This window comes from Chiloscyllium plagiosum, chromosome 3, assembly GCF_004010195.1.
Source record: "Chiloscyllium plagiosum isolate BGI_BamShark_2017 chromosome 3, ASM401019v2, whole genome shotgun sequence".
Taxonomy (NCBI): Eukaryota; Metazoa; Chordata; class Chondrichthyes; order Orectolobiformes; family Hemiscylliidae; genus Chiloscyllium; species Chiloscyllium plagiosum.
Window position 1 is genome coordinate 4,196,053 of NC_057712.1, and position 19,423 is coordinate 4,215,475.

The window sequence follows — 19,423 nt, forward strand, 5'->3', positions numbered from 1 at the left end:
GATGGCGTTGCATGGTGACCGGGTGAGAGCATGGATGGTGATATGCGGTGATCGGGTGAGAGCATGGATGGCTTTGCGTGGTGACCTGGTGAGAGAATGGATGACATTTTGTGGTGACCAGGTGAGAGCATGGATGGCGATGAGTGGTGACCGGGTGAGAGCATGGAAGGCATTGTGTGGTGACCGGGTGAGAACATGGATGGCGTTGCGTGGTGACTGGGTGAGAGAATGGATGGCAATGTGTGATGACCGGATGAGAGCATGGATGGCGTTGCATGGTGATCGGGTGAGAGCATGGATGGCGTTGCATGGTGACTGGGTGGGAGAATGGATGGCAATGTGTGGTGACTGGGTGAGAGCATGGGTGGCAATGTGTGGTGACTGGGTGAGAGCATAGATGGCATTGCATGGTGACCGGGTGAGAGCATAGATGGCGTTGCATGGTGACCGGGTGAGAGCATGGATGGTGATGTGTGGTGACCGGGTGAGAGCATGGATGACATTGCGTGGTGACCGGGTGAGAGCATGGATGACATTGCGTGGTGACCGGGTGAGAGCATGGATGACATTGTGTGGTGACTGGGTGAGAGCATGGATGGCAATGTGTGGTGACTGGGTGAGAGCATAGATGGCGTTGCATGCTGACCAGGTGAGAGCATGGATGGTGATGTGTGGTGACCGGGTGAGAGCATAGATGGCGTTGCATGGTGCCCAGGTGAGAGCATGGATGGCAATGTGTGGTGACTGGATGAGAGCATAGATGGCGTTGCATGCTGACCAGGTGAGAGCATGGATGGTGATGTGTGGTGACCGGGTGAGAGCATGGATGACATTGCATAGTGATCAGGTGTGAACATGGATGACTTTGCATGGTGACCAGGTGTGAGCGTGGATGGTGTTGCATGATAACCGGGTGAGAGCATGGTTGGCATTGCGTGGTGACTGCGGTGACCGGGTGATGGTTCACTCTACCCTGTAGGTACTCAGAATGCCTTAGTTCTGAGGAAGGGTCACTGAACCTGAAACATTATCTTTGATTTCTCTCCATAGATGCTGCCACTCCTGCTGAGCTTTTCCAGCAATTTCTGTTTTTGTTCCCCAGTGCCTGTTGGTGGACACTATCACCTTCAGTTTCAATCTTTTCACAATGTCATCCCTCGGTGCTCCTCTCTGTTCATTTTTGTTTCTAGTGTGGAGAGTTAAACTGAATAATGAAATCCACTTGTAGCAATGGAGCAGAGTTGATATTGTAGTTCTGGGACACACTGAATTGCTTGTTATTATTCTAAATGGTAATGAAAGAAATGTTGACAGAAATCACTGATGTGTTGCCTATCAGAAACCTGCCAACTAAATGCAACGTATCTCTCGAACCCCAGCTATCTGGTTGGGGTAGCTACACTGATTCTAATATGGGGCGCAACGTGAGAGTGGTTTGGGCTTCAGACTAGCACTATCTAACTTGATTAAAAAACAATAACATCCTCCTTATCAAAGAAAGTGCAATCGTTTGAATGAAGCTGTCAGGCTTACTGTGACACTTATACCTTACAGAATTGAATTGAATTTATTGTCACGCATACCGAGGCACAGTGAAAGGCTTTGTGTTTCGAGCAATACAGGCAGATCACAGAGTTAAGTAGCAGAGATATGTAAATGATAGATAAACAGCGGCAAAAACAAAAACACAGGTACAGAGTTTTTGAGTCCATTCAGTATTCTAACGACAGTAGGGTGGAAACTGTTTTGAAACGGCTGGTGTGTTCAGGCTTTTGTACCTTCTCCCCGATGGTAGAGGTTGTAGGATCTTTGAGAATGCTGGTGGCCTGTCCTTGGCAGTGGGCCTGGTCGATGGAGGACAAGCACCAGCTGTAATTATATGCAGTTAGCTTTTGTGGATGGAGGAAAAAGCACTGTGTGCAAGATTCCAGCTCTGTGTCTCTTTATCCTTGGAGTGAAAAGCTGATCCTAAGGTTATAAAATACGTCAGACAGTTGATAGTTCAGTCCCCCAGTCCAGTTCCACTGCGTGTCATCTGCTTTGTAACTGCACCCAATGTCCTTGCAAGCCCTCTCAAGCTGCTCCAGAATTGTGAGGAACCACCAAGCACTGAACATCTACTTAGCCCATGTCCTCCGCCTGCTACTGCCACTAATTAGTGCAGCCACATTGGACTGGCTGGCAGCCACTAACACCAGCGCAGGGCTCAGTGCCCAGGCTGACCTCACCAGCCTCCTTGCACACAAGTTGAGGAGACAGCTTCACTAGCGTTACTGTAAAAGTAATCATTGCACATGTAAAAATACCACCAGCACTCTCAGAGCTTCAGTTAAGATTATGATCAGCACCTAATCAGTTTCAGCAATGCTAAAAACTCACATCTGGAAGCAGGTATAGCAATAAGTCAGATGTGCCAAGTACAGCACTTGCATGGCGTAACCAACTCCAAATTAGCTTGATCGATGGCAGACAATGGTACTGTGTGGGCTTGCCATCTGTGTCTCTATGGGGCTGGGTAAATATTCACCCTCCAGTAAGATGTGAATATTGCTGCTTTTGTAAGCACAGACAGTCATTTCAGACAGGATTCAAATGCTGGACACCAGTAGCCACAGGAGCACTCAAAGCCCAGCATCCAGCAGCTCACGGAGGATTCAAACCATGGTGATCAGCCTTCCCAAAACAAATGTAGTCATGATCCATTGACCAGCAGGATTGTTGTGTAACAGGCTCAGATAGAATATGCAATTTGAACATTTTAAAGCTTGTCCCATGTTTTAAAGTGAAAAAAAAAGCCAGGTAATTTGAAGGCAGTTCATAGTTTGCAGTTAGTGAAGGTCTGTGGTTTCAGAGTATATCTGTGTGTATTTTACAAAGCATGTTATTTGGGAACATTAAGAAGGCTCTGCTTTTCAGTAGGAAGTTTTTGGGAGTGCCTAGTTAAAAGGGTTTTACTGTCTTGTCCAAAGATAAGCCTCTCAGTATAATACTTATCAATAAATTTATTGTGATATGTTACAATACTTTTGTTTTATTCACTGCTTCCTATGGGTGAAGTATAGAATGTGGCCGACACCATTTTGGCAACACGTTACATTGTGCACACTACTTGTAACCTCTGGGAGATGCCCAGCTCTGACTGCATTACTAACATCTTTACAATGTATTGAGCTTGCCAGGGGATGGCAATCACCCCAACATGTTGCTTTCATTTCCCTCTGCCATCTTTATTTATAAAGAAAACTACTGCTTTCTGTATGTACTTATACATGTGTCCAGAACACTTCTGCTAAAATCATAAGTACATGATATGAATTCCAGCTGATTTAAAATCAATTCTTTAAAGACGTCATTCCATGATGACACACATCTGGTTTAGACTTGGATGGAATGTGGCTGCTCAAATTGATGCCAACAATGTTCTATACACTTTAAAATGTAGCACAATGTGCAAAAATCAGTGATACTCATAAAGATATTATTTAGGAGTCAGTACAAAAATAACAAACCCAGAGAACTGCTGAATGCAGCATTTGTGTGTAATATGTGATTGTATATCTAAAAGCTGAACTCTTGGCCAATGCTGTCCTAATAGGAGAAATTGTATGACATTTTTACAGTACATATGCTTCACAAATGGAAATTTTAATTATATTTTTCTACGCTTCAGGAATGTCACGGTGTTTTTTGAAAATTAAATTGCAGGAAGGTGTATGTAGCATGCCAGGGAGACATTGGTATATATTTCTCTTGGAAGAGTTGAATCAACCTTCTGGTGGGAATTAAAGATGCGGCAATTTGTAGCTGATTAAACGTGACTAGTGCGCTATAACTAATTGGCTGGTCAAAAAACAATTGGGGATGGGCTGGAATGAGCACATTGGACTTGTACCAGGCAGTTACAAGTAGTAATGGCAGGGAAACAGAGCTGTGCTATGGTGTTACATTTATATGTTTGACTCATTAATGTGGAACAGTTACTTAGGCAACTTTAATGAAACTCAAGTTCTCTGTGTTAAATCATCAATCACAGAATAGTGTTCACAAGGCCAAATTAGGAAGAACAGAACTACAGTGAAAATAACAAAAAATACCTCATTAGTTGAGACTGATTTAATTTTTGTTCAGTGACAGAAAATGAATTATGATCTTGAAAGGAGTAAAAAGAAATCATACCTGATATCATGTTGAAAGAGAATAAAAATATTAAGAAATTATTATTGAATATAGCACCAGAGTAAGAGCATGGTCTGAAAAATGTAATAGTGACAATATCTATGAAAACAGTTTGGATTGTTTACACAATTTTTTTAACAAATGTCACCAAAATGCTGAAAATAGTTGAAAGCATGTGCTGAAGATTTGTGCAAAGCCACAGCTACCTCACGATTGAAACAAGTGTGGTCCTTTGGGAATATTTATCAACCTCTCTTTCTGAAATGCTACTTTCTTCACTGGCCATTGTATTAACCTGAGGCAAGGTTATCATGATCAGGTTGAGAACATTTTAAAGTTGATTTTACACCAGTTACACTTAGCTAAAGTGAAACCATGAAAATATCTTCCGGACGTACTTGGGAATTATTTGACTAAAAATACCCTCGATAACTCCAACTCAAAGTCATTTTGGGCAGTGTTAATGCAAAACTGAAATTAAAGCCAAGAATCTAGCATATATGTTGCACCAGAATGATTTCTAAATTTTTTTTAAATGGGTGTCACTGGCAAGTTCAGCATTTGTTACCCATCCCTAATTGCCCATGAACTGAATGGTTTTCTAGGCTATTTCAGAGAAGCAGCTAGATTCAAGCACATGCTGCTTTGGTTCTGGAGAGTACATTACCATATAGCAAGCTGCAGTTATAAAAATAACAGCCAGCAGATTTGTTCATCTGTGCCAACATTTCTGGTGCTACAAGTACTATTTCATTATTAAAATGGTGTTTTCACTTCTGATTCAGGTTGTGTAGGAAACCATTTTGCGTAGATCAGAGTATGCAGGAGATGATGTCAGTCTGTGGGCAATGCTGGTTTCTTTTGAGCTGTGAACCCCAGCTGTTGCCTTCTCTGAACCTTGAAGTGCTGAACATCCTTCCGGAATAAGAAGGATTGTCTGTTAGTGCTTTCTCAAGGGAACATAAAGACGTTTGCAGTTAGTTGCTGTTTGAGTCCTTCAGGTTGTTACTGAGTTAGTGACAGTGCTTGCAGGTTTCCAGTGGTATTTAAAGTTGCTGAACTTTGCAGAGAGTGCTGGGGCACCTCATGGTTACCCTGGTTCTGCTCAGGCTACTCTGTTCCCGGACATGGACAGGATAGCTGTAGTCCTCTTGGCTGGTTGAATGGTAGAGACAATAGACAGAGGATCAGCTGTCTGCACATCAAGGAGAGGGAGAAGAGCTCTCGGTATGAGGTCATATTAATTGCTCTAAAAAAACAATTTTACTGTGAATTCAGTTGAAAGTCTACATGCTGGCAAAACCCCTTGATGGTTGAAGGATTTTACTGCCATATAAACTCGAGTAAAAGTCAATCTGATATAAAAGTCAACCCCTATTTTTGGCCCAAATATCTGGAATTTTCCTGATTGTGTCATTCTGTGATGGACTGCTGTCCCATCAGCATTTGAGCTACCCTGAGAAAGCATGTGGATGAAGACCAGTTGGCAAAGGGAATCTGCTGACCATTAACGCTAGTTCTTCACAGATAACAGATTAACATTTTTTTCTTTTTTCGTTTCGACATCAATTGGGCTTCTGCTAATGAAATGTTATTTTGGACTGTAGCACGAATTTCAGTCCCTCAAAAGTAGAATCCATGTAATAGTCGACCCCATAAATTCAACCTTAAAGCAAAGTCTAAAAATATTTGACTTTTACACAAGTATATACAGTGATTATGAGCTTGTCTTCTGAGATAGCAAAGCTAACAAATATGACTTTGTGTCTGTGTGTGAGAGAGAGTGTGTGTGTGTGTGTGTGAGAGAGAGAGTCTGAATGGAAGACTCCAGAGTTAAAAAAACATTAGACTGAGGAGAGTTCTAAGTCAAAGTGGTTAACCTTAAGATGTGAGCAATGATTGTGATGAACTTGGAGTCAACATTTATGGGACATCTGAAGGAGATCTATAGGGACCATCATAATGGAAACAACTAGATAGTGAAAAAATTACAATCCTTATAAGAACTTCAACAACAGTACTTAGACAAATTGATTAATCATTTAAATTTGCACCTGACTTGAGATTTTTAGGCCTGTTAAGTCAAAGAAATTTGAGTTAAGAAGTTTGATATATAGTATAAATAACTTTGTTAATTATACTTTTAATACATTTAAAACAACTGACTAATCAAGGTGGAGTTTAGTTTTAGTATTTGTATTCTTTGATGTTTGTGTGGTAAAATACTTTGTTTTCATTAGTGAATACTGTTTGCTAATTCTTTTATTAAACACTTCAGTTTAGATACCCAAAAATGAAAATAATTTTAAAATTTGTTGGTATCTCACCACATCATAACACTAATTCAATCCCAGCAAGAAACAATGCTTGTAGCATTTCTGAATCACTGAGTGTCTAATGTTCTCTGTGTTAATCAGAATTGGAGCCTCATCAGAATGGGGACTGCATTACCAGCGACTGTAAAGGTGACAATGACCTTGAATTTTTGGTGTGGCAGGTTTGTTATGGTTTTGAGCAGGTGATATTCACAAATTTCCTAGTTCACCATTCAGTGTTGTGTAAGGGAGATCACTGCAGTTCTGTTTGTGAGGAATATTAAATGTGTTTCATTTTGCGATTTTTGAGAAGATGTGTAGCTCAAGTTGAGGTTCAGGATATAACACCAGTGCTTCACCAGAGGCTCACTGATGATATGAACTAGCATGGTGATGACACATCTGAAAACAAAGCTTCAAGGTCAGCGAGCAAAGCTACAACCATATCAACCATGTTTCATTTACTCTTGCCAGAGAGAAGTAGGCGGAATGAGTATGCAGCTTCCTAAGGATTATAATCTTTTTCATGGTACAGGATACTATTGACAACATCCACTTCACAGAGCAGACATTTAAGAGTGGAGATATTCCGACGAGAAGGGATTATCCCCATTAGCCAGCTGATTTATGTCCTGATTGTGTCATTCTGTGACAGACTGCTGTCCCATCAGCATTTGAGCTACCCTGAGAAAGCATGTGGATGAAGACCAGTTGGCAAAGGGAATCTGCTGACCACCAACTTGTGAATTTAGTGGAAGGCGTGAGCACGTGTGCAGTATAGACGTATACAAGAACTGTACTGCCATGGAAAACATGGTAGAACAAACTCAGTGACAGCACTACAGTCACATCCTGTACACTGTTCATATCATGATGGTACAATCCCAGTGCAACTGTGGAGGAAGAGCAGGAAAAGGAAAAGGAGGAGGAGGAAGGAAGGGCAGAGGCAAATAATGCAGCCCTTTTGTGGTTTGGTTGTCCACTATTGGTTCATTGAACTGTGGTACAAGTGAACGAGAATTGTATTTGCTATTTACCAGAAGTTTCACAGCTCACTTTGATACATATCATTACAGTGTCCATTTGGTCACAATCTGAAATAAAAGTCACCACAAAACAATCTGACTTTGTCTATTAAACCATCCAGTAATATGAGAGTGACTTCCCTTGACACACATTTGAGTGACTGTGGCATTGAGGACCAGAAACTCAACTGGACTCAACAAATAAACATAATGTTACGGAAGCACATCTGAAGTTAGAAATACTGCGGCGAGTAACTCACCTCCTGACTCCCCAAGCCTGTCCACCATCTGCAAAGCAGAAGTCAGGAGTGTGATGGAATACTCCACACTTGCCTGGATGGGTGCAGCACAAACACCACTCAAGAAGCTTGACACTACCCAGGACAAAGGAGCCCACTTGATTAGCACTACATTCACAAATATCCACTCCCTCCACCACTGATGTTCAGTAGCAGCAACCACTTACCATCCTGACTTGAAAATATATCACTGTTTCTTCACTGCCACTGGGTGGAAATCCTGGAATTCTCCCTCAGAGCATTGTGGATCTACCTCTTGCACATGGACAGTACAAGAAGGCAGCTCACCACCACCTACTCAAGGGATGGGCAATAAATGCTCCCCTAGTCAGCATATTCCATGAGTGAATTTTCTAAGCAGTATTGAAAAATGGAAGGGAACAGGAAACAGGAAATTACAGTTCAGTTAGCTAAAGAAAAGCTATATTAAAAATGTTATAGCAAGGAAGTAAGAAAATGCAAGCCAATCAGCTGAGTCAACAGGTCTTGTGAAAGTGAAATTGTGTATAACTCAGCGATTGGGCTTCTTTGTCGAAATAACTTGTGCTGTGGATAAAAGAGAACAGGAGAACTGTACTTAAATTTTCAGAAGGCACTTGATATGGGGCCACATCAAAGGCTGCCACGGAAAATAAGAGCTCATGATATAAAGAGTGGCATATGGTTGGAAGCTTGGCTAGCTAACAGGAAACAGAAAGTAGACACATGTACGCCTGTTCCTGGTTGACAGGAAGTAATGAGCCATGTGTCACAAGTTGGGCTTAACCTTTAATAGTTAATACGAGTTACTGGGGTGAAGTGACTGATGCAATGATTGCTAAATGTTCTGATGCTTCAAAGGTTAGTAAGAAAGTAAGTTTTAATGAAGACATAAAGCAGCTACAAGGGGATATAGCTACATCTAGTGAGTGGGAAATGAAGTGACAAATGGAGTACAATGTTTGAAGTGTGAAATTATCCATTCCAAGGACCATACACATGTTATCCAGATGGTGAAAGAATCCAGGGCCCTGAAATACAGGGGGATCTGGGAGGCCAAGAGTTTGCATCACAAGAGGTCAGTATGTAGTTATGGCAAGTGACACTTTCAGTGTCATTATTAGTGTCCTCTTCCTTTCCCACTTTTTACTGCACAATGACATGGCTAGGATTGGGTATCTGAAAGAAAGTGCATAAATGGAGGGTTCCAGTAAGTGTAAGGCTGGATAGCAACAGCCAAAAGTTGTGTGTTTTCAGCATCTGTAGCTTGTAAATGGAAACAGCTTTTGAATACAAAAGGGTTTTAGCCCTGCCAATTGCACCAGCCTCAATTATGGTCCCACCGATGATAGGAAACAAATTGCCTCTATCAGATCAGAGCCGAAAGAACTGCGGATGCTGTAAACCAGAAATGAAAACAGAACTTGCTTGGAATGCTCAGCTGTGCTTTTCCAGCAATTTCTGTGTTTGTTATCTCCTCTATCAGGATGTGAACATGCAGAACATAACCCTGTCGGCTGCTGTCTCTGATTGTTTTCCATCTTGCTCTGTAGGGAGGAGGAAAATGTGTCAATACGTGCACTGCAGTCACTTGAAGCGATGTGTTTGCCATGTTTGACATTGTACATTGGTCTGGAAGGGTTATTATGAACTGAGAGTCAGAAACACCAGTCACATTGATGATGCCATGAAGACTGGGGAATAGAGTGCCTCAGGATCATGAAGGAGCCAATAGACTAGGTCTTTCTACACATCTCTGTAATAGTGCTCACTGTGTCCTTTTTATGTGTTAATACTTACAAAGATGTAATAAATTATATACATTTTTATTACAAGAAGCTCTTCTAGTTAGATGAAGAGGTTTCTGTCCTTATTTGTTCACACCACACAGGGCCTTGGCGAATATGTAGTAAGAGAGATTTGTAACAACACATACACCACCTGATGAGCTGGCAGTGTGTACAAGTTGTGAGATGTAGGTGTAAGGCTAATGACAAGGCTGAATGTGTGAGAACAAAGTGCAGATATTAGATATGTGTCATGGTTAATACAGGTGCTTGATTGGTAAATGATTCGGCAAAATTGAGTACTGCAGATGCTGGAGATCAGAGTCAAGATTAGAGTGGTGCTGGAAAAACACAGCAGATCAGGCAGCATCTGAGGAGCAGGAGAATTGATGTTCGGGCAAAAAACTTCCTGATGAAGGACTTTTGCCTGAAACATCGAATTTCCTGCTCCTTGGATGCTGCCTGACCTGCTATGTTTTTCCAGCACCACTTTAATCTTGACTCTGGTAAATGATTAAGGTGTGGTGAATTGCTTATATCTGAAACAAATATTAGGGCGTGACACTTGTAATGCACTCACTGACATTGCCCATTTGCACGAAAACCCTGCAGCACTACACTGAAGGCCTTAGGGACATTGGCTCATCGACTGAGGCATTGCCTTTGCTGAGCCTGTTCAGACAGTTGCCTGGTCTGCTATCGAAAGAAAATCTCATTCTTCCTGCCCACCTCCAGCACCAAGGTCATCAATAATCTCTGAGTATATATTCTGCAATTTTGTATCATTGATGGCAGCTCTCCATTCTCAGATGTACTTTGCCAGTGACTCGCGACTGCAGTTTTAAGCAGTATTGCTACACTGAACTGAACCCCCTATTGAGCACTGGGTACATGCTGATTGCATTCTGTCTGCATCAAAACAAACAGGCATGCATCAGTTGCAGAATATGCTGCCTCTCCTCATTTTCAGGAGCTAATAATTTTACCAATGATGTATTTCTGAGCCCATTTGGGCGAAGCCTCAGAAAAATGGAATTTATCTGACATCTTGAGACTGAAACACCCTAGTATGACTAATCTTTTAGATTACTGGCATTTTTATTTGTGAATTATTAGGTTTTTGTCCTTTTGGAATAAGTAATTGTGACTTTTCCACCAGATGGCATTGCAGCATTCCCTAACTTTCTCAAAGGGTTACAAATGTGGTGATCTGAATACACATTTGCCAGAAAACTGAAGACCAGGCAACTGTAACTTAATTTCCCTTTAAAATATTAACTAACATTAAGGTATGGGAGCCATGCTATTTGCACATTTTGCATAAAATAACAGCATGGATAATGTCCTAAACACCTTTGCAAAAAATTGGCAAGTACTTTTGTTTAACTCTTGTCATCTCTTTTGGGATGCAATTACTCTGGAATGCTATCAGAAAATAATAATCACTGGCCATAACATTTGGTCAACTGAAATTGTTTCCTCTGTTTTGGCTTGTTTTCATAGATGTTTTTGACATAATATCATAAAATTTTTACTGAATGCATGACATATGTAACACTTGGATTGTAGCTATTTCGATGACAACATGTATTTTCAAAAGTTCTTATGGTTTTAATCACAAGTTGTGCCTGAAAAATAATTAACTGGATAATAAAAGGCGTTGTCACCAAATTAGAGTGTTATTAACAGGAAATTCAGCTCAAAGTTGATGATGTTCTCTAAGCAGGTTTATGTCACTTATATTCACTCACTATAAACTAGTTCATTATTTTACTTTTTAATGGCAGTTTTCTTAATTTACAGAGGAACTTAAGAACATTGAAAATTCAAACAGGAATAGGTCATCTAGTCCCTTGAGTCTGCTCTACCTTTCAATACGAATATGATGACCTTCTCCATCTCCCCCAATTTCCTGTCCACTCTCCACTGCTCCTGATTCCCTGAGAGATCAAAAATCTAAGGAGCTTAGTCTCTAATATCTTCAGTGTTGGGGTACTGACAACTCTCTGAGGTAAAATGATTCTAAGGATTCACAGTCCGCTGGGTGATGATCTTCACATCATCTTAATCCTAAATGATCAATTTCTTTTCCTGAGGATGTACAGCTGTGTTCTGAATTCCTTAAACCAATCTCTCAGGCTTGTCATAACAAAAGTAGAATGCTCTGAGTACTGGAGTTCTGAAATATATACTAAGATTGCTGGAGAAACTCAGCAGGTCTGGTGGCATTTGAGGACACAGAAACAACATTATCATTTCAAATTCAGTGACGCTTTTTCAGAGTTGTTCTTCAGAAGCTTTTCTGAAGAAGAGTTATTACTGGACTTGAAACATTAATTTTGCTTCTCTTGCCACAGATGCTGCCAGTTCTGCTGAGTTTCTCCAGCATTTGCTGTGTTTGACTTAGGTTTGTTAAGTCCCTTTGGAATCATGCATTCTTCAGTTAGATCACATCACATACTTTAAAATCCCAGGGAAAACATAACCAGTTTATACAGCCTTACATGAAAAAAAGTAGTCAAGTTAACCCTTGCTGCATTGCTTCCAAGAGAAGTATATCCTCACTTAGGTATGGAGACAGAACTGCTTATAATAAGTCATATATAGTATCACCAAAGCTCTGTACAATTGTAGAACTACTTCTTGTTCTTATCTTCAGTCCTCTTGCAGTAAAAGCCAGCCTGTTATTTGCCTTTCTGATTACTTGCTGATCCTTCTTGCTACTTTGTATGGTGAAGCCTTGATGAAGGGCTTTTGCCTGAAACATCGATTTTCCTGCTCCACGGATGCTGCCTGACCTGCTGTGCTTTTCCAGCACCACTCTAATCTATACTTTGTATGGTGGCTCAGTGTTTAGCATTGCCACCTCACAGCGCTAGGGACCCAGGTTCAACTCCAGCCTTGGGCATCTGTCTGTATGGAGTTTGCACATTCTCCCTGTGTCTGTGTGGGCTTCCTGTACATGCTCTGGTTTCCTCCCACAGTGCAAAGATGTGTAGCCTGGATGGATTGGCCATGTAAACTACCCCTAATGTGCGGGCTAATTGGGTTGGCCATGGGAAATGCAGGGATAGGAAAGGGGAGTGTGCCTGGGGGAATGGCCTTTCGTGGGGCAGTATGGGCTGAATGGCCTATTTCCACACTGTAGTGATTGTGTGCAGTTACACTCATTTTTTTCTGAATATCAACATTTATAAGTGTCATGGCTTTCTTATCAAAAATTGTTTTTCTATTCTTAGTAAATTTTCTGCATTGTATTTCATTTACCATCTTGCTTTCCACTCAACATACATCTTTTTGCAGCTCCTTTGTATCTTTCTCAGCATTTACATCTTCACTCAGCTCTGTATCAGCACCAAACTTTGATGCATTAGTCTCAGTCTCTTTAAAGTCATTAATATTAATTACAAGTTATTCATGCACTAATACTGACCCTTAGGGACAGCTTGACAAATTGAAAATACCATATTTATCCTTATTCTCTCATTTCTATCCATTTATCAAAAGCTCCATCCATGCCAATATATTAGTCCTAACTCCATAGGCCCTTATCTTCCAGAATACTGCAAGATCTGGACAGAGTGGACATGGTGGTTCCAGTAATCGTAGAGACAGCCTCAGAGTGAAGTGACCCTTTAGAAATGAGATTTGAGGAATTTCTTCAGCCAGAAGGTGGTGAATCTATGGAAGCCGTTGCCCAAGAAGGCTGAGGAGGCCAAGTCATTGAGTCTATTTAAGACAGAGATGGATAGGACTTCATTAGTGAAAGCATCAAAGATTATGGGGAGAAGGCAGGAGAATGGGGTTGAGAAACGTATCAGTCATGATCAAATGGCAGGACAGACTTAATGGGCCGAATGATCTAATTCTGCTCCTTTATTTTATGGTCTTCCATAATTGATGTTTTGTGTCATCAGGATTTCCTTGATGCCTGTTTTCTTTCTCCCTCCTGTCTTGCATATGTGTTTTCTTTGCATATACAATTACAAACATGCTTGTGACAAGTGTTATAACAGTTCAATTATTGTAGTAATCCTGTTCTTACTAATCTGTCTTGGTGAAGGACACTGTTAGGTATGAGAACAATGGTGTATTTCTGAGGTGATTATTCACTGCAACACAAGTGAATTTTCCCCAAGTGAAAACTAAGCTTAATTGGTGAACACCGATCGGTTCAATGGAAACATTCAAACATCGTGAACAGAATCATAGAATTCCTACTGTGTGGAAACAGGCCATTTGGCCCAACATGTCCATACTGACCCTCCAAAGAGTAACGCACACAGACCTATTCCCCTACTCTACATTTACCCCTGACTAATGCATCTAACCTACACATCCCTGAACACTATGGGCAATTTGGCCAATTCACCTAATCTGCACATCTTTGGATTGTGGGAGGAAACCAGAGCACCCAGAGGAAACCCATGCAGACACGCAAAGAATGTGCAATCCCTACACAGGCAATCACCTGAGGTTAGAATCAAACCCAGGTCCCTGGAGCTGTGAGGCAGCAGTGCTAACTGATGAGCCACCGTGCCGCCCCATGCAAAATAGTCGCAGCCTCAGATTCTAGTCACATACTAAATCTTAAAGAGGTAACACCTTCCATTTGTTTATTGAGGGCTATGGGCTGTGATGAACTTTGCCATGTCTATTGCAAGTCTCTTTTTGCACATGAATTGGAAACATAGGTAAGCGTTTCCTGGCATTCAGTAAGACCATGACTGAACTTCCACAACAACTCTACATTCCCAAATGCCTTAATCCCCTGAGTGTGCAAAATCTGTCTGACTTGAACTTCTGAGTGACCAAGAACCCACAACTCTCTGTTAAGATTCACAACCTACTGGGGAAAAGAATGTTTTTCCCATTCCTGTCATAAGTTGCCGACCATTTATTGTGAGTTTACAATCTTTAATTCTAGAGGGGGATAAAATTTCTCAAAACCCTGAAAATTTGATGAATAACATCTGATCGGGGCCATGCAGGGAAACACTGGGTTACCTGTGATTGGTCCATGTGACCATCTGGTCTTTTCATTGGCTGCACACATCATCTGATATGGGGAGGGCGATCGAAAACAGAGTGTAATGGTCACTGGATATTCTTATGGCTGGAGGAAGGTTTGTAGTGGAGTTCCTCAGGGGTCGACACTGGTACTGTTGCTTCTCTTGATATATATTATATATTAGTAATCTAATTCTTCTTGTGTAGAGGATAATTTCAACGTTTGCAGATGACAAAAAATTTGGAAGAAATGTAAATTGTGTGGAGACATTGTGGAACTCCAAAAACAGCAGGTCTTTAGGGTATGGAATGCACTGCCTGGAAATATGGAGGATGCAATTTCATGGAAGTATTGAAGAGGGAACGGAATAATTATTTGGATAGAAATAATGTGCATGGAGAGAAAGCAGCTGATTGGCGGTTGGTAATGATGCTCATCTGATGAGCTGCCACAGATATGACAGGCCAAATGGCCTCCTTCTGTGCCATAACACTTCGATGATTAGCTTTATGTCACCTTCACAAACCTGGTGCTGCTGAAAATCTCAAACCCAAATTATCACATTTTGTATATACCACCTGTTTTTTAACTGTATCAGCTACTAGAGGAAGGAGGAGATTGCATGACACTCATGGTACAGCGCCTACATGTTTGCAGGACAAGGCAGTACAAAGTTAGAGGCAGCGGCAGGTAACTAGAAGGGAAAGCTGAAACTTTATTGCTGGAACAGCACAGCAGGTCAGGCAGCATCTAGGGAACAGAAGATTCGACGTTTCGGGCACATGCCCTTCCTGAAGAAGGGCATGTGCCCGAAACGTCGAATCTTCTGTTCCCTAGATGCTGCCTGACCTGCTGTGCTGTTCCAGCAATAAAGTTTCAGCTTTGATCTCCAGCGTCTGCAGACCTCACTTTCTCCTCCAACTAGAAGGGAAAACCTTGCCTAATGTTCTAGCCCCGTTAGGAGAGATTGTGCTTCCATTAATGGGGTGTCAGCATATGGACCAACGATATATGTCAGACTTCAGTCCCACTCTTTTCTCCAGAATGTTTTCTTTGCTAATATTAATCAATTTAAGTTCCTGACTCCCATGACATCCTTCATTGCCCCTGTATATCTCAGGAAAGTAAATACTGAGATGCAAAGGCCTTATGGTATTATCACTGGACTGTTGAGCCAGTGAATGTTCTAGGGGCCCAGTTTCAAATCCTGCCAGGGCAGATGGTGGAATTTGAATTCAATTAAGAATCTGGAATTAAGAGTCTAATGATAGCCATTTGATAAGGAAACCCCATCTGATTCACTAATGTCCCCGAGGGATGGAAACTGCCATCCTTGCCTGGTCTGGCCTACAGGTGACTCCAGACCCACAGCAAAGTGGCTGACTCTTAACTGCCCTCTGGGCAATGAATGCAGACCTAGCCAGTGACATCCATATCCTGTAAATGAACAAAAAATTCTATGGTGAGTGCAGCCGAAAAGAAATGCATTAAGATCTTTGTTATTTTCTTTTTCACCATTACATTTACTGTTCCCTGATTTTAAGTGATACATGTTACTTTTCTATATCACTGCCTTTTAACCTACCTGTAAAAACTCTGAGAATCAGTTTTAATGTTTTTTGCAAGTTTGATCACATATTCTATTTCTTCTAACCTTTCCTGATTTTCAAAATTCCTTTCCCTCAGGTTTATTATGTTTTTTAACAAACTGTAATTTCTCTAAATAGCCATGGCTGAACATTTCCTGTGAACTATTTGTATGCTTCAAAGAAGTATATGCATTAAGAAAGAAGAATTTATTTTAACAAAATGTAATTTTACAAAAGATATTTATTAGCTGCTTCTCCAATATCGCTGACAAAAATTCTGATTATCTTCTGCTGAGTGAAAGCTCCAAACATCAGTTTATAAGACCATAAGATATAGGAAGAGAATTAGGCCATTCAACCCATCAAGAATGCTCCACATTTGATCATGGCTGATATGTTTCTCAAACCCATTATCCTGCTTTCTCCCCATTACCATCAGCAACCATTTTGTACCACAGTAAAGGGGCCATTATTCCTTTGAAACAGAACTGCCAGGCTGTACAATTATGAGAAAGGAGCAGCTATTATGATAACTCATAGCTCTGGACTACAGAATGCATATAAACACGTAGGTAGGCACAGCAACCTGGACACCTGGGGGTTGGTTGCCTCAGTTGATTGGATAGGAATTGTGGATCAAATCAGTGCCAGCAATCAGTCATAATTTTAAAAACTTGAATGCTAACCCAAATATTGTTAAAAATCACACAACACCAGGTTACAGTCCAACAGGTTTAATTGGAAGCACTAGCTTTCGGAGCGACGCTCCTTCATCAGGCTTCCAATTAAACCGATTGGACTATAACCTGGTGTTGTGTGATTTTTAACTTTGTACACCCCAGTCCAACATCGGCATCTCCAAATCATGCCAAATATTGTTGACTTTAATACTGACCTCCTTGTCTGAACTTTGAAGTTGGGGTCAGACCTGTATTTGGGCAGTAAACTGAAGGCAAAGAAGGAAGGAGCCTGGGTGGGAGCTCCAGGAGGCAATGCTGAAGCATAGGGCCTGTGCAGTTGAAGGTTTTTGTCATTTTCACAAATGATTTGTGTGTGAATATAGGAGGAATGGTTAGTAAATATGGATGTGAATATAGGAGGAACGGTTAGTAAATGTGGGTGTGAATCTAGGAGGAATGGTTTGTAAATATAGATGTGAATATATTAAGATGTGAATATAGGAGGGCAGTTTAGTAAATGTGGATGTGAATATAGGAGGAAAGGTTAGTAAATATAGATGTGAATATAGGATGAATGGTTAGTAACTATGGATGTGAATATAGGAGGAACGGTTAGTAAGTACAGATGTGAATATAGGAGGAACGGTTAATAAATATAGATGGGAATATAGAAGAAATGGTAATTAAATAATGATGTGAACATAGGAGGAATAGTTAGTAAATATGGATGTAAATCTAGGAGGAATCGTTCGAAAATATGGCTGTGAATATAGAAGGAACGGTTAGTAAATATAAATGTGAATATACGAGGAAAGGTTAGTAAATATGGAGGTGAACCTAGGAGGAACCGTCAGTAAATATGGATGTGAATATAGGAGGAATGGCGAGTAAATATAGATGTGAATTTAGGAATAACGGTTAGTAATTATAGGAGGAACCGTTAGTAAATATAGATGTGATAATAGGAGGAATGGCGAGTAAATATAGATGTGAATATAGGAGGAAAGGTTAGTAAATATACATGTGAATATAGGAGTAACGGTTATTAAACATGGATGCGAATATAGGAGGAATCATTAGTAAATATGGATGTGAATATATGAGGAATGGTTAGAAAATATAGATGTGAATATAGGAGGAAAGGTTAGTAAATACAGATGTGAAATAGGGGTAACTGCTAGTAAACGTGGGTGTGAAACTAGGAGGAATGGTTAGTAAATATAGATGTGAATATAGGAGGAATGGTTAGTAAATACAGATGTGAAATAAGAGTAACTGCTAGTAAACGTGGGTGTGAAACTAGGAGGAATGGTTAGTAAATATAGGTGTGAACATAGGAGGAATCGTTAGTAAAAACAGATGTGAACATAGGAGGAACGGTTAGTAAATATAGATATAAATATAGGAGGAATGCTTTGTAAATATAGACGTGAATATAGGCTGAATGGTTAGTAAATATAGATGTGAATACAGGAGGAAAGGTTAGTAAATATAGATGTGAATATAGGAAGAATGGTTAGTAAATATGGATGTGAATATAGGAGGAACGGTTAGTAAATATAGATGTGAATATAGGAGGAATGGTTAGGAAATATAGATGTGAATATAGGAGGAACAGTTAGTAAAAATAGATGAGAATTTACAAGGAATGGTTAGTAAATATGTACGAGAATGTTGGAAGAACAGTTAGTAAATTTGTATGTGAATATAGGAGGAACTGTTGGTATATATGGATGTGAATATAGTCGGAATGGTTAGTAAACGTGGGTGTGAATCTAGGAGTAACAGTTTGTAAATATGAGTGTGAATGTTGGAAGTATCGTTACTAAAAATGTATGTGAATATAGGAGGAATGGTTAGTAAATATAGATGCGAATATAGGAGGAATGGTTAGTAAATATAGATGCGAATATAGGAGGAATGGTTAGTAAATATAGATGCGAATATAGGAGGAATGGTTAGTAAATATAGATGCGAATATAGGAGGAATGGTTAGTAAATATAGATGCGAATATAGGAGGAATGGTTAGTAAATATAGATGCGAATATAGGAGGAATGGTTAGTAAATATAGATGCGAATATAGGAGGAATGGTTAGTAAATATAGATGCGAATATAGGAGGAATGGTTAGTAAATATAGATGCGAATATAGGAGGAATGGTTAGTAAATATAGATGCGAATATAGGAGGAATGGTTAGTAAATATAGATGCGAATATAGGAGGAATGGTTAGTAAATATAGATGCGAATATAGGAGGAATGGTTAGTAAATATAGATGCGAATATAGGAGGAATGGTTAGTAAATATAGATGCGAATATAGGAGGAATGGTTAGTAAATATAGATGCGAATATAGGAGGAATGGTTAGTAAATATAGATGCGAATATAGGAGGAATGGTTAGTAAATATAGATGCGAATATAGGAGGAATGGTTAGTAAATATAGATGCGAATATAGGAGGAATGGTTTGTAAATATGGGTGTGAATCTATGTGGAACTGTTTGTAAATATAGATTTTAATATAGGAGGACCGGTTAGTAAATATAGATGTGAATATAGG